Raw genomic sequence first — 11353 nt, forward strand, 5'->3', positions numbered from 1 at the left:
ACCAGTCTGTTGTTTCATGTCCAGTTCTAACTGTTGCTTCCTGACCTGCATACAGGTTTCTGTAAGATGCAGTTCAGGTGGTCTGGTATGCCCATGTCTTTCAGAATTTTCCACAGTTTATTGTGGTCCACACAGTCAAAGGCTTTTGGCATAGTCAATAAAGCAGAAATAGATGGTTTTTTTTTTTTTTTCTGCAACTCTCTTGCTTTTTCAGTGATCCAGCAGATGTTGGCAATTTGATCTCTGGTTCCTCTGCCTTTTCTAAAACCAGCTTGAACATCAGGGAGTTCACGGTTCACATATTGCTGAAGCCTGGCTTGGAGAATTTTGAGCTTTACTTTACTAGCATGTGGATGAGTGCAATTGTGCGGTAGTTTGAGCATTCTTAAGGGCTTCCCTGGTGGCTCAGAGGTTAAAGCGTCTGCCTCCAATGCAGGAGACCCGGGTTCGATCCCTGGGTCAGGAAGATCCCCTGGAGAAGGAAATGGCAATCCACTCCAGTATTCTTGCCTGGAGAATCCCATGGATGGAGAAGCCTAGTAGGTTATAGTCCACGGGGTCTCAAAGAGTTGGACACAACTGAGTGACTTCACCTTTGAGCATTCTTTGGCATTGCCTTTATTTGGGATTGGAATGAAAACTGACCTTTTCCAGTCCTGTGGCCACTGCTGAATTTTCCAAATTTGCTGGCATATTGAGTGCAGCATTTTCACAGCATCATCTTTTAGGATTTGAAATAGCTTAACTGGAATTCCATCATCTCCAATAGCTTTGTTCATAGTGATGCTTTCTAAGGCCCACTTGACTTCACATTCCAGGATGTCTCACTCTATTTGAGTGTCTCTAATAGACAAAGAGGGAGGGACAAAAAGGGGCCAAAAATACCTTCAGAGTTTAGGGGCCTAGTGATATTATGAAGCACAAGCTGGAATTAAGATTGCTGGGAGAAATATTAATAACCTCAGATATGCAGATGACACCACCCTTATGGAAGAAAGTGAAGAGAAACTAAAAAGCCTCTTGATGAAAGTGAAAAAGGAGAGTGAAAAAGTTGGCTTAAAGCTCAACATTCAGAAAACTAAGATCATAGCATCTGGTCCCATCACTTCAAGGAAAATAGATGGGGAAACAGTGGAAAAAGTGTCAGACTTTATTTTTGGGGCTCCAAAATCACTGCAGATGGTGATTGTAGCCATAAAATTAAAAGACACTTAGTCCTTGGAAGGAAAGTTATGACCAACCTAGATAGCATATTAAAAAGCAGAGATATTACTTTGTCAACAAAGGTCCATCTAGTCAAGGCTATGGTTTTTCCAGTGGTCATGTATGGATGTCAGAGTTGGACTGTGAAGAAAGCAGAGTGTTGAAGAATTGATGCTTTTGAACTGTGGTGCTGGAGAAGACTCTTGCAAGTCCCTTGGAATGCAAGGACATCCAACTAACCCATCCTAAAGGAGATCGGTCCTGGGTGTTCATTGGAAGGACTGATGCTGAAGCTGAAACTCCAGTACTTTGGCCCCGTCATGCGTAGTGTTGACTCATTGGAAAAGACCCTGATGCTGTGAGGGATTGGGGGCAGGAGGAGAAGGGGACGACAGAGAATGAGATGGCTGGATGGCATCACTGACTCGATGCACTTGAGTTTGGGTGAATTCCAGGAGTTGGTGATGGACAGAGAAGTCTGGCGTGCTGTGATTCATGGGGTTGCAAGAGCTGGACACGACTGAGTGACTGAACTGAACTGACTGAGTGATACCATTTTTCAAGGGAAGGAGCATGGAAGAAAGCCATATTTGGGGTGAACATATTAAATTGCTTTTGGACACATTAATTTAGTGGAAATGTCTAGTAGTCATTGAGCCTGCAGTTTCCTATAGGATATCATCATCAGTGAAAGAATCATCAATGTGAAACCCCAGAAACAGATGAAGTCACCAAGGAAGTAATAATATCTTTTAAAGAAGTCAAATCAGGCTTGGAAAACCCAGTATTTCAGGGAGGGGCAGATATCAATATCAGTCAGTTTGTTACTTCAGTCGTGTCTGACTCTTTGCAACAATATGGACTGTAGCCTGCCAGGCTCATCTATCCATGGGATTCTTCAGGCAACAAAACTGGAGTGGACTGCCATTTCCTCTCCAGGGGATCTTCATGACTCAGGGATCAACCGGTGTTTCTTATGTCTCCTGTATTGGCAGGTAGGTTCTTTACCACTAGCACCATCTGAGAAGCCTATATGTGTGTGTGTGTGTGTGTAGCCAAGATATGAAGAATATATATACGTACATGCACACACACACACCAGGATCTGGTGTACATATATAAATAAGGAAATATATATATATATATATATATACACACACACACACACATATATGTGTATATATATTGGAGAAGGCAATGGCACCCCACTCCAGTACCCTTGCCTGCAAAATCCCATGGATGGAGGAGCCTGGTGGGCTGCAGTCCATGGGGTCGCTAAGAGTTGGACAGGACTAAGCGAGTTCACTTTCACTTTTCACTTTCATACATTGGAGAAGGAAATGGCAACCCACTCCAGTGTTCTTGCCTGGAGAATTGCAGGGATGGGAGAGCCTGGTGGGCTGCCGTCTATGGGGTTGCAGAGTTGGACACGACTGAAGTGACTCAGCAGCAGCAACATATGTGTATATATGAATATAGATATAACCAAGAAGGAAATGTCAGAGTGGGTCGGGGACTTAGCAAGGAGTCACATCTCAGAAGCCAATGATAGAGAAGGCTAGAAGAAATTAGGCAATTTATAGTTAGAAAATGATTGGTAACTTTGGCCAAGAAAGATTCAGCAGAGTCATGAAGGGGAGCTGATTGTCATGGATTGAAGCCTAGATGAGGAATTGGAGAGATGAAGACAGTGACTGTAGATTATTCTTTGGGAGAATTTGATTGTGGAGGGTAAGGGAAATGAGCAGAGGTGCTGGAAGAAGAGGGTTGATTTCTTTGAACCATTAAGAGATTCAGTTTCCAGGAAAGAGGAAATCTCTATGGGAGTTGAGTGAAGATCAACTAGGAGAAGAAATGGAAGAATTTGTCTTAGATTGGAGAAGAATGTTTATTGGTCTGTTACAGGATCCCAGGAGGTAAAATTGGACTCAGTTGTATATGTTTAAGTTTGTGGTTTGGGAAGGGGAGTTTTCAAGTGCTTATCTGATAGCCTCAATCCTCTCTCTGAAAAGGTACCCAGTTTATTGCTAGAAGGGAGCAGCAATTAGGAAGGTAGTCTGACCAGAGTAAGATGTGGAATGTTTGCTCTAGCAATAATGCCCAATGAGTTTGGAGACCATAAATTTGGAATGATGCCAATCCATCCACTTGTGTCATTTCTTCCAAAAGTGTTCTGCAACCAGGGAATGAGATGGGAGAATGCAGATGGTTACATTGATATAAGACAGAATTTGAATGCAAGCATAGTGAGTCCCCTATATATGAACATTCAAGTTGCGAAATTTCAAAGAAGAGAACATGCATTTGTATGTCCAATCACATAAGTTGGTTCTATTGAGGAGGCTCTGTTACTTTTAGAGGGACAGGACCCGAGTACAGAGCCGTTCACGGAGGTTGCAGCAGCCATTCATAATGCAATCCAGCGCTATCATGTCATCTCCGACAAGAGAAAAAGAGCTACTCCCCAGATACCACTGGATCATTGTTTTAGGAGGGTAGATGGAATTGAATCCAACAAGAAATCAGAAGGTGCACCATTAAAATCAGCTGTGAGTGAAACGGCAGCTTGCCCTCCAGGTCCTATTGCTGATGATCCTTCAGGTCTACTATCTCCCACATCCTCTCTCCCCTCCCATCAATAACTCTTCTTGCCTGTTCACTCAGTACCAGCTCCTCTATGCTGGCTGTTATTCTGTGCTACTGTACTTTTCATGGTACTGTACTATAAGATTGAAAATGTCTCCTTCATTTTTGTTTGCTTTTTAATGTATTATTTGTGTGAGAAGTATTATAAACCCATTATAGTGCAGTACTGTATAACTGGTTGTGTTAGTTGGGTACCTGAGCTAACTTTGTTGGACTTAGGAGCAAATTAGACTTCTGAACATGCTCTCAAGATGGACCTCATTTGTATGTAGGGAATTTACTGTATGATGGAAGAGCAAGAAATTGGGAGGGTGAGTGCCTTTGTAGCAAAATGATTACAGTAATAGACACTATAGTTCTAGTGGACAGGAAAGGAAACGAAGGTGGAAGGAGGCTAATAGTGGGGGAAAAAAAACATCAAGGAACTAAAGGGTTGTGATGAGGTCACAAAGTAAGTGTGGTAGGCGTAAGGAAGGGAAAACTGGACTGATAGGAAATTAGAAGCAGAGATTTGTATACTAGAGTTTAAGGTGTCAGGGATGAAACATTTCCTTCTCATGATAAGCTCTAGTATGTAGCCATAAAATACATCAGTCAATCAGGGTTGTAGAAGTTGGCCGAGGAAATTTGAAGTGATGATAACAATATAGAGTTCACATCTGTGTGATATTTCACAGATTGCAAAGCACTTTCACAACCATTATCTCACTTGACCTCATCCAATGAGATGGATAAAGCATGAATTATCTCAATTATTATTTTAATTTGACACATGAAACAATCGAGGCTTGAAGATATTAAGTATCTTACCAGGTTAGTTAAGTGATGGAAATTCCAATTGGAATGAAATCACTAGCATCTGGATTAAAGCTAAAAAAAAAATCCAGTTATTTACACCAATTCAGCTACTTTCGTGTTATGTATACACTGAATGAATATTCTTGATAGAATTGATAAAAACAATGCAACAATAACTTTTTTGGAAGAGTTGATGGACTCAAGGTTGTAGAGCAATTTTTTTGTTCCTTTGTTTTTCCCTCTAAACAAAGCATTCTTTACCTGCTTGATCACCCCCTGGTCATTTCACAAGGATTAGGTGATCCTGTTCCCTGCCTCTACTCACCAACAGCAGGGCCCCTATGAAGTTGTGCTTCTCATTTCTACTGTGGACTGGAGCCTTTCCAGAGCTCTCTGGGGCTCTCAGGCTGGGTGAAGATGGATGGAGATCAGATCCAGTGGCGGTGGGTGGAGGAGGGTCCAGGAAACAGACGCCAAGCGAGGTAATTCATCCAAATGGCAAAACAGAGGTGGAATCTACGGGAGCTGGAAGCAGCCCAAACAGGGTATGGGGGAGAGAGAGATGCCCTTCCATCTCCAGCTCAGATTTCTCCTTTGCCTCCGGTGCTTCATGCCGGCCTAGTCCAGTCCCAAATTGGGTGTCAGATTCCATCTCAACCCCGGCTGTGTGCTGCTTCCTCTACCAGATCCCACATCTTGGCCTAAAAAATTGTTAACTTCCCCCTTAATCCCCACCCTACCTTTTCACATTCTGTTCATCAGAAAATACTGCTTCAGCCAAGCCACTGTGCTATTTGGAAGAACCGAACTGGATTCTACTTTATTTGTATCACTATTTTGCTCTGTGACCCTGCATATGTCACTTTCTCTGGACCTCATTTTTCTCATCTGTTGAATTAGTTGATGGAATGACCCGTAAAGGCAAATAGATCTCCTTGTAAGTGCTAACTCAGGAGCACTGGTAGTAGCTTCTTGGATCTCTGTGTCAAGAGGGATTCTGAGGTGTGCTGATGTTCACTGTAACTAGCACTTCCCCTTTCTTAGTGGCTCAGATGATAAAGAATCTGCCTGAAATGCAGGATACCCAGGTTCCACCCCTGGGTCAGGAAGATCCCTTGGAGAAGGGAATGGCTACCCACTGCAGTATTCTTGCCTGGACAATTCCATAGACAAAGGAGACTGGTGGACTATAGTCTAGGGAGTTGAAAAGAGTTGGACGTGATTGAGCAACTGACATTAAGATAGTGGTTCTCAAACAACAGTGTGCATCTCAGTTATCTGGAGAGCTCATTAAAATACAAAGTTCTGGGCCCCACACCCAGAATTGTCAGTTCAGTGGGTCTGAAGTATGGCCTGAGAAGTGGCCTCTGTAGCAAATCCTCAGGTGAAGCTGACACTGTTGGTCCAGGGACCACACTTTAGAAACGTTATTGTAGTCTTTAATTTCTATGACTCAGTTTCGTTTTCTTGAAACAGTGCAAATGTCATCACTAGTTAGGTGACACAGATGCACAGCCTTAGGGCCCCAGCTTCTTTGAGAAGTGTTAAGAGAAGTTAGAGATGCATTAAGCAGTATAAGTTATACATCTGGGTTTAAAAAAACAACCTTTAGGTCCATCCACGTTGCTGCAAATGGCATTATTTCATTCTTTTTATGGACCTAGACTTTATCACTTTAAGTGAAGCAAGTTAGGCAAAGACAAATATCATGTGTTATCACTTATTTGTGGAATCTAAAAATACAATACAAATGAACTTATTTATTAATACAAAACAGTATGGACTCACAAACATAGAAAACAAATTTATGGTTACCAAAGAGGATAGTGGAGATGGGGGAGGGCAATGATAAATTAGGAGTTTGCAACTAACATATATATATATATATATATGTTTATATATGCTATATATATATAATATATATGCTATATATATATTATATGTGCTATATATATATAAACATATATATAAATATATATAAATTAAATCAACAACATGGACCTACTGTATAGCACAGGGAACTATATTGAATATCTTATAATAACCTGTAATGTAAAAGAATCTGAAAAAGCATATATGTATATATATGGCTGAATCACTGTTTTACTAACAGAATGTTTTAAATCACCTGTACCTCAATAAGAATAAGAAGGGAAAAAACAGATCCCAGAAATCCAGAGATCCTTGCCCCTTTTACCACATAAGGACACAATAAGAGGATGGGCACATGTGAAATAGACAATGAATCTGCCAGGACCATGATTCTTGGATATAAATTTCTGTTGTTTATTTATAAGAAAAGAGCTACAGGCACAAAGTTTTGTATTTTTCCAGTTCATAATCAACTAGTAGGATGAATAGAAAGAGGATGGGCTTTGGAATCAGACATACCTAAGTTTAGATACTGGCTCTACAGTTTAGTTTATTAATTATTTGACCCTGGGCTAGTTACCAAACTCCTCAGCTTCACTTTGCATAGTAAGCTCACTACATTTTCTGTTTTGTTCACTATTTCCAAGGCCTAACTTACAGTAAGTAGTTAAAAATATTCTTTGAATGAAAACACAATGATTTGTCATAGACAAACTTGCACTTCTTCTGTAGACATTATGCTCTCTCTTTGCCCTCTCTGTTTGTAGAGATTAACAAATAAATTCTCAATAAGCTTTAGGGAATGTCATGCTAAGTGTGCACCAAGACTCAGCTGTGATAAAACACAGCTTCTTTATTTCTTACAGTTTCTCTGATTTTGCTCATGAACCTCACCCTTCTTCTTTGCAGTGAGGAGTGGACAAGAGGAATTCAGTGGTGAAAGTTAGCTCAGTTTCAGCTCTTCCAGAACTCCCTCTGCCCTCCTCAGGGTAAAAGGTGGCTATGAGATTTCATATGGTCATGAGAGGACCCCTCGTTGGTCCCTGTGGTTTAGTGGTTGGTCTGACGTTGCCTCTGGAATGATGGTTATGAGGGTGAAAATTGTTTAGTCTTATTCTTTGAAGCATATGAGTCCATTGTCCTGACTGTTTACCTCTGGTTGCTAAGCCCAAGCTCTCTGAGGCCTCCTTGTCCCTTTCCTGGGACCCTGCAGCTGTCTCATCATTCTTAGGACCCTTGTGTCTCCTCCCCTGAGTAAGGGGGGATTTCTGGTCTTTTGCCTGCAGTGTAGCCTGGCTACTTGATGATCTCTTGAAAAGAACCCAGAAATGAGCTCCAGAAGACCTGTGTTCAAGTCCTTTCCTTTCCTCCTACTGGCTGTGGGATTTGGAAGTAATTCTGTACCTCCCTTCACTTCTACTTCTTCATCCCTACCAATGGGATTATATAGTAGTAGTGAAGGAAGAATGGATGTGCTGATCAAAATAAATATGATTTGTAAAATTTCTTGTTAAAAGTGGACCTTTCTTCCATTCTTTGGCTGATAATTTTTCAGAAGTTTCTATCTGTACTAACTCTGGAGAAATAAAGGAGAAGAGGATACTGATTATATTCTCACTTTGCTGACAGCCCCATGGGGGTGCCTGACTCACAGACTAAGTCATTGGAGAGAAGCACTAGGATTGTTGCAAATTGAGCACAGACCCAAGAGCCTGTGTTATGTGGTCCCATTGCTCCAGCCCCAGAGGCTCTGGGCCTCATATATAATGGGACTAATACCAGCATCTTAATAGCAGTGTATTGTATATGAAGATTAAATTAAATGTCAGTAGCAGCATTTTTTCACTAATATGGAAGTAATGGTGCAGAAGTTATAATTCAAATGTTAATTAAAATAAATATATTTGTCCTTCCTTTCATGGAACCACAGTCATCTCAGAGTTGGGAAAAAGAACAATGATCTTTCATCACAAACTCAAAGGAAATGAATGGAAATTTCACAGTTTAAAAGGCAAATGCATTAAAACGATTTTATTTTTGCTCTAATTTTGAAAGACAAAGCTCCCTAAATTTAAGGGCTAGCAAGGAAGATCTGATATAGTGTGGGGGCCCTGGTGGCTCCTAAAATAGAGAACCTGAAATGAAAAGTAGGAATATAGAATTATCAACTTGACTCATTACTTTGCCAACAAAGGTCCGTCTAGTCAAAGCAATGATTTTTCAGTAGCCATGTATGGATGTGAGAGTGGGGCTGTAAAGAAGGCCAAGCACCAAAGAATTGATGCTTTTGAACTGTGGTGTTGAAGACTCTTGAGAGTCCCTTGGACAGCAAGGAGATCAAACCAGTCAATCCTAAAGGAAATTAGTCCTGAATCTTCATTGGAAGGAGTGATGCTGAAGCTGAAGCTCCAATACGTTGGCTACCTGATGCGAAGAACTGACTTATTAGAAAAGACCCTGATGCTGGGAAAGATTGAAGGCAGGAGGAGAAGGGGACAACAGAGGATGAGATGGTTGGATGGCATCACTGACTCAACGGACATGAGTTTGAACAAGTTCTGGGGGATGGTAAAGGACGGGGAAGCCTGGTGTGCTACAGTCAATGGGGTTGCAAAGAGTTGGACACCACTGAGCAACTGAACAACAACAACAACAACTCAACAATGTAACAGATGCCTTGTTTCACACAGACCTGCTCCCTCCCCAACACACCCCCCACCAATATTCCTGACAATGCTTTGAAAATGTGTGCCATGTGATTAATATATATACCAGCATCAGCTTTATGGTCTCTAACCTTGGATATATATAGGATATTGTTCCTGTGGCAATGGAACATGAATGAGGGGCCTGCTGAACACATCTGAACCTTCAGGACTGAGGATTTTCCCATGTGGAGTAAGTGGCTACTTAGGACATGATATGCAGGCCTGAATGTATGCATATTACGATCATAGGATCATAGGCAGTCCTAGCTAGGAGGGGTTTTAGAGATCAGTCAGTGTAATCTATTCTTTTTTTAAATTTATTTTTAATTGGAGGATGATTGCTTTAAAATATTGTGTTGGCTTTTGCCATACAATGTGAATCAGCCGTAAGGACACATATGCCCCCTCCCTATTGAACCTCTCCCCAACACCGCACCCCTTCCCACCCCTCTAGGTTGTCACAGAGTACCAGGTGGAGCTCACTGTGCTATGCAGCTTCTTCCCATTAGCTATCTATTTTGCATATGGCAGGTATAGATTTCAGAGCTACTCTCTCATTGTCCCACCCCCTCCTTCCCCTACTGTCTTCAAAGTTTGTTCTATACATCTATACATCTGTGTCTCTATTCCCATACACATGGAAAGGAAAAGAGACGCACTCGGAAGTGGCACCTACTTTGGGCAGCCACTATGCTGTGTTATTCCACTCAATCCTGAAGGCAATTTTGTGACACGGCTGTTCCTACCCCTATTTTCCAAGTGAGAAACCATGACTGGAAGGAGAAAACCACTTAGAGACACTCTTGACTTGGTAGAGTCAAGATTCAAAGGGAACCGGAAACTACTATGGGTTTGGTGAGTCATAACAATGTTATAAAAGCACTTTAGAAATTACTAAGAGTGGTGAGCCTAGCATATCTGAGACTTGAAACAAATCACTTAGTACCCCCTTCACCACAAAATGTCAAAATTATTTTTAGTGAGAAATATGAAACAGAACAAATAATGATAGGAAATGACAGGCAGGATATAACACTTTAAAAAATTAAATTGGGTATACATTACCTTGTTAGTAAAAGCTAAAAATAAATATCAGAGGATAAACAAAAATATTACACCTGTCTGTTCTACTGTTTTAAATTTTAAATGCAAATATAAACTCCAGGTGATCACACAGATGGAAGCGCATGATGGAATTGGGTCACATGATGAAATTATATTAACTTGAATTTTGTGCCTTTGTCTTTGCAATTATTGTGCTGTCATTGCTTATTTTTAAACTAGAGTTTAAATGCATGGATTGGAGATATGGAGTGGCACCCTAGGTGAGACTGAATGATACCATTAGAAAATTACACTTGAGTTCAGGTGTACTGTGAGCTAACCACTTTATGCATGTGACCCCAATTTAATCCTATATTCAAAGAAATAGGTGCATTATTATTGCTCCCATATTATTGATGAGGATGCCAGAGTTTAAATGAGGTAGAGTTTAAATGATCTGATCAAGGTCATGGGCCTAGTGATCAGAAGGGATTAAACTGTCGGGGTGGGCTCTCAGTCAACCCTATCAATCCTTCTGCTTTAGCCCTTCAATTTCGATTTATATCTGTCAACACACACTGTGCTTGACCTATTGCTTCTTACTGAAGCCATGGAGTAGTTACTTTGTTTCAGTGATGAAAGCACTCTAGGTAAGCTTTCTGGTTTGCTTTTTGTTTTGTTTGCTTTCTTGTTTTGCTTTTACTTAGAACCCATAAATATAAAGGATAGGAAAGGTAGCAAAAACAGGGATTAGGGTAGATGCAAAATTTCCCTTTCAGAGGAGTATGCTCCTTAATTAATAAAATAATTAAGTAGCACTAATTCAAGGTACACTATCTCAGGAATGGTACTAAAACCCTTGGGAGAAGGAAGGTATCAAAAATTATCCGACATGAATCAGCCATAGGCATACATGTGACCCCTTCCTCCCGACTCTACCCCTCCAGGTTGTCACAGAGCATTGGCTTTGGGTTCCCTGCTCCATACATCAAACTCCCTCTTGCTATTGATTTTATATATGGCAATGTATATGTTTCAGTTGATGTATGGCAGAAGCTATCACAATATTGTAATTAATTATC

The 11353-nt window shown here is 40.8% G+C and overlaps 1 non-coding gene across 1 annotated transcript; it reads left to right on the forward strand.

The window, feature by feature from the left end:
* The first annotated feature begins 394 nt into the window (after positions 1-394).
* TRNAW-CCA lies at positions 395-467 on the forward strand. The gene has a single exon. It is a non-coding gene; the product is annotated as a tRNA-Trp (tRNA).
* Positions 468-11353: the final 10886 nt, after the last annotated feature.

This window comes from Oryx dammah, unplaced genomic scaffold, assembly GCF_014754425.2.
Source record: "Oryx dammah isolate SB20612 unplaced genomic scaffold, SCBI_Odam_1.1 HiC_scaffold_28, whole genome shotgun sequence".
NCBI classification, from domain to species: Eukaryota; Metazoa; Chordata; class Mammalia; order Artiodactyla; family Bovidae; genus Oryx; species Oryx dammah.